The following is a 5,537-nucleotide window of genomic DNA, read 5'->3' as shown; positions in this document are numbered from 1 at the left end:
TAATTTGGCAAACTTTTCTCGCCTGTGGTGCCATCGTTGTAGCAGCCAAGCTTCTTGAAAGTGACACTACAGTGGTCTTGGATGTAGGACAAAGAGGCGTTCGTCAGGGGGATATTTGTAAAAGGAAATGAAATATTAGTTTTAATGACAGGTTATGGAACAGTTGCACGAATAGAAAATTCATCAATCTATATTTAGTACTTGTAAAACGAAATAAAATATTAGTCTTAATGACAGGTTATGGAAAAGTTACACGAATAGAAAATTTATCAGTCTCTAATTAGTCTACATTTATTTGAGGCCTAGGCCAAACGTCGAACTTTCATGAGACGAGCCACACCCAAAATTTGGGTCGAACTAAATTACAGTGTAAGTTAAGATCCTCTGTTGGGTCAGACGTCGAACTTAGGACTCGTCAAACCAATCAGACCAAACAGCAATTTTTTGAAAAAAATATACATTATCATACAAATCTTTAATTTATTAGTTTAGTTCGCTGCATGGGAAGATCGACGTTTGTCGCGGACATGATCTTCAGACGTTTTATCCGTCTGAAGCAGACCAATAGAACGTGTTGGACGATCCAAACTCATTCAGATGGACTTAACTGAGCCAGATGTCGAACTTTTCATGAACTTAACTTGCTATGATTGGTTTGTCTCATGAAAAGTTCGACGTTGTTTGGCCTACGTCTTTATTAGACTTCTAAAGTGTAATTTCAAATTCTTAATGTCAAGTAGTTTTTAAGACGCAGGGCCCTTATGGAGACCAGCCCCCGAGCTGAATGGGCCACCCTGTTAAAATAAAGTTTTACTTTACTTCACTTCACTTCACTTCACTTCACTTCACTTCACTTCTCTTCCCTTCACTTCACTTCACTTCACTTCACTTCACTTCACTTCACTTCACCTCACTTCACTTCACTTCTCTTCCCTTCCCTTCCCTTTCCTTCACTTCACTTTACTTTACTTAACTGCTCTATTTAATCAATCGATATACCTTAATCGACAGTGTAATTTAAATGATAATTCACGCAGATTCCAATGGTGCGAAGTGCGTGGTGCGGTGTTTCTTGTCCCAGGCGCATGCTCTTATTGCCTGCCGGGATGGCAGCTCCCCCCATATAGGAAATTAATGGTCTAGGGTTTTGGTTTTTGTTGTTGTTATTCTTCCTTTCTTTACTATTATTCTTTAAGTACGTTGCCGGTAAGTCGAAAAATTAAATTGATTGCTAATTCTACTAGCCTCTCACGCAGACGCTTTTTGGGCTTCGTCACGCGTCCCTGCCGATTGCGTGACGAGCCAAAAGAACGTCTGCGTGGGAGGCTATAATTCTACAAGACTGGCCCACAAACAAGAAACGTTCAAGGAATTCGAAGAGGTATTAGCGTTTGTACTTGCCGATGATTCTGTAGGTCATTATTGCCTGATCGTCTCCACTGCAATACCTTTCGTCATTTTTGCAATTTTGAGAGTCTTTATTAGTACAATGGGGGAGATAAGAGGGTGGCCATTCCTTTTTCATCAACTCACACTTGTAATCAGCCCAGCACTCCCCTTGAAGAAAAATCACACCTTATAATTAACTCAATTAGGAGCCCAAACAAGAATTTAATGCCGAACTTAATTTCTGCGGCATTTTTAATGGCCCTTTTTAAAAGGGCCATTAGTTGGCGGAATTGTTTTCTCGCGTGTGAAAGTTTTCGCGGCAAAGCCGCCATTCTCGCGGTTTGGACGCGAGAAGCGAGAACGAAGGCGCGAGAAAATTCCAAAGCGTCTCCTTCCCATTCTCCCCAAGCCTTTGCAGTTCCTCTTCCACCGACACAGGCTACATTTTTTATGGGCGGGTTTGTTAGTGTGATAAGCGGCCGGATATAAAGCTCTATTTTCGTCATGATGCGGCTCGGTTTGTTTATGTTTGTGTGTGTGCATGTAATCTGCCGAAAGGAAACGATGGAACTATAGGTAAAGAATAGTATTTCAAATGAGGACTTATTTTTTTTCTGTTGACAGAAATTGCAAAAGCCAATTTTGAATCATTTTTGTGTATTTTCAATATTTGAACACATACGCAATAAAAAAAGGATAAATAAAATAAATTTTTGCCGTACAAAAAATACCAGTACTGTAGTTTCATTCAAAGTCATCTTATGTTATTGATATTGTTCTGATTCACACCGGTAGTCTACCGGATGTCCAGGATTGCAAACCGACATGTCCTGTAGCAAAAATTTGCAACAACCAGTTGCAAAAACGTTCAGACACTCGATCGGAGACCCGGACTTTTTTTTTTTTTCACTAAAAAACACTCTAAATCACACATCTGTGTGGCCTCAGTTTGGAGGTTTGAAATAAGCCATGGGCGCCGGGCGTCCCGGGCCCCTCCCCAGGATCCGCCTCTGCACATACCGTAGTTCTTTATACCAAAGACGTCAAATCCGCGCTTCTTCGCCTCAGCGGCACAACGGCAAATAAAATCAGGCAGGGGGTTGCTGTCAAAATCAGGCAAAAACGGCAACCAGAAGTTAGTCAGTCGCTTTTGGGCTTCATTCAGAATGTGGTATCTTAGCAACCGATGGTTCTCTTGGTCCCCGTAGCAGCCTCCTCTTTCGAACGAGGCTTCCATGCAGTGACACTTGTCAAAATTACCTACAAGAAATAAAACAAGTGATTTTTCTGTTACTCCTTGGATTGTGATATTCTTAAAAATCTGCTTTTGCATTTTGCCTCCTTGACAGACTTGTGTGTGCATGACCGGGTCGATCTGAATCAGAGTATGTAAATCGTAAGTGACTACTCGAAATCGGAAGAGCGGTTAGTGGTCGATGACGGGAGTCGGTCGCTTACGAGAATCAATCCACAAGGAATCTCTTCCGAATAGAATTCTGAACGCATCTATTTTGGTAGAGCTGTTTTGCGAGCAATTTCGACATGTGAAGTTACATGTTGTCAATATAAACGTCGTCTTGGCTTTGTTTATCGAAGTACATACAGTGTACAGCGACCATAGAGATCCGAGTCAGTGTATCAAGTGGTCGCTTTAATTACAAGGGCTCAAAAAAAAGGGAAAATTATGAAACCGTCAAACCAAAAAGTGGTCGCCAAGGCAAATTTCCCTTTCGTAAACGGTCGCTGTCTTGAGAGTGTTTCTATTAAAAAGAAAGAAGATCGCAAGCCAGGGTCGAACCCAGACCTTTAGGGCGCGATCCATTCAACCAAAATTTCCGGAAATTTCGGTCCAAAACTCAATGGATCGGTTCGGTCCAACCGGAAAAGTTTCGAAAAAACGGGTCCACCTTTTGAGGTGGTCCTCTTTTCCCGGTCGGACCGGTCTGAATTTTGGTTGAATGGATCGCGCCCTTAGTATCCTGAATCTCTCTCCTTTACCACAACACTGCCACGCCGACCCGCCAAAATTCCAGAAAAATTTAAGTACATAAACAAGCAAACTGACCCTCTTAACTGATACATCAAAAACAAGTGACCCTAGCTATCCCTTTCCATAACATGTAACGTAAATTCAACTTGGGCTACAACGTCATTCTTTCTAAGACTATTCAAAAACGTACCACTTGCCTTTAATCCAGGGAATATATTACATCATCATGACTAAAGGCTTGGTATGATCAATGGTGGCATCGACCGTTAAAAATGGCAACGACCGTTAACGAAAGGGGAATAGGCGTCGCCGAGCGGGCGCTTACGAAAGTTCAGTTGATGGTTTACCAGAGGCTCAGAAATAAATGGTACCACACAAAAGTTTTGAGATATGTCCAGGATTGAATGTTGTAGGCGAAAACTTTGCTAGCCAATTAATATATTTTGATCGTAGTTTTGAATTTTTGGTAAAACTGCGATCAAAAGGATTTAAAAATGCTTAATAACAAAATATTTTTAGCCTTACTATCAAAAATAGTAAGAATGTAAACAAATAAAAAAAAAAAAAAAAAAAAAAAAAAAAAAGAATGTAAACAAATTTTGGTGTTTCGGCTAGTTGCTTGGTGGGTTATAGTTATGGAAGGTGGTCACACGAGGAGGTTTCCACAGTATATGGAAATGTACACTCTGAGATTAAATTCCGAACTGATATAGCGGTTACCATGAGAGTAGAGGCCTAGGAAGATCGAAGGGCCTCTGCTTGACGGGTAATATACTGGTATACTTCTCATCAGGTAATCAATAGTCGCGAGCACATGCACAATTATCTTTCCTTTTTAAATTTGTAGGTCTTAAAAATAACTTTGATTCTTTTTATTATTGAAACAAGCAGTAAAAAGTAAGGGAAAGAATGGAGCGTAAGAGCTAATCTCAGTTGGCATGATTCTGTTTTGGTACTTGTTTGTTTTTTTCCTTGCATTTATGATGTGCATGAATCATGCGCTACTCGAGTTAATTCTATCTTTAACTTACCTTTGACAAGTACGAGGCAAGATACCAGAAGAAAAAACCTGAAATAAACTCCCATTTCTAGGAGAAGGAAACTTCGTTGTAATTCTAGGAACAAATAGCATTCTATAATGAGTAAACTTTGTTAAACTCTTTTTTGCACATACAGGTTTTTCAGAATCGAAACTTACCGATCTTTTCCCCTGGGCTCCAGACAATCTTTACTTGCTTTTGCCTTTGCGTCAATGCTAGTTGTCTCAAACAAAAAAGGCGTCAACTAGCTGTAAAAACTGCGGCCCTCAATTTCTTTCATGTTTTATTTTTTCATGTATTTTCATTATTTTGCGTTAACTTTTAATTTAGCAGTGCAATACTGCTAATATAACATTAATTAATTGCAAACCTACTTCTAAGTTTAAAATTAATTGCAGGAAACGGATTAAGAACACCTATTGGTGAAGTGCGTTCCTTGCTAGAGTATTGTTGTTGATGTGTCCGGAAGTGGTAAAATAATTGTTTTATTTTGTATAGATTTATAAGTGTCACAAATAGATTACCTTGGGTTAAAAACACCTGTGGGAAGAGGGGTTGCTAATCATAAATAAATATTACAAATTAATGAAGAGGTTGGTTTGTCATACCCTCATCTTACGACCAATTTCCGCGGTTTGTTTATATTTAGATTCCACAGCTGCTACTTTCTCACTAGCCCTCTATGTCCATTAGTTTTTTTTCAGGGTTAGTCCTTTTTTCGATCGCGAGAGGGGAACACGAGCACGCGTCCTCGAAATTTTTCCCTCCGGTGTGCGTATGTCTGCTGCGCTGGCTAATTTCTCACAGGAAATAAATAAACATTTAGTATTATTAAAACAGAATTTTACTGATACTCGAATGACATCACTCGTATTCTGTTAAAATATCATTATCTGTCAAAAATACACTCTAAGAAGAAGGAAGTGTGATAATTATTATTACTATAGTAAAGTTAAAGACAAGAAATGAGATAAAAAAAGTAAAGATTTGTCCTTTCCAAGAGCCATAATAGTCCTATTATGGCTGTTGTCCTTTCCACGTTACTTACCTTAGCGGGTAGGGGAGAGGAGAATATTTGCAGTCGAGTTTCGCGCCCTCATTTCAAACGAGGAGCCCTG

Source organism: Porites lutea, chromosome 6, assembly GCF_958299795.1.
Source record: "Porites lutea chromosome 6, jaPorLute2.1, whole genome shotgun sequence".
Taxonomy (NCBI): Eukaryota; Metazoa; Cnidaria; class Anthozoa; order Scleractinia; family Poritidae; genus Porites; species Porites lutea.
Note: the sequence above shows the minus strand (reverse complement) of the source record.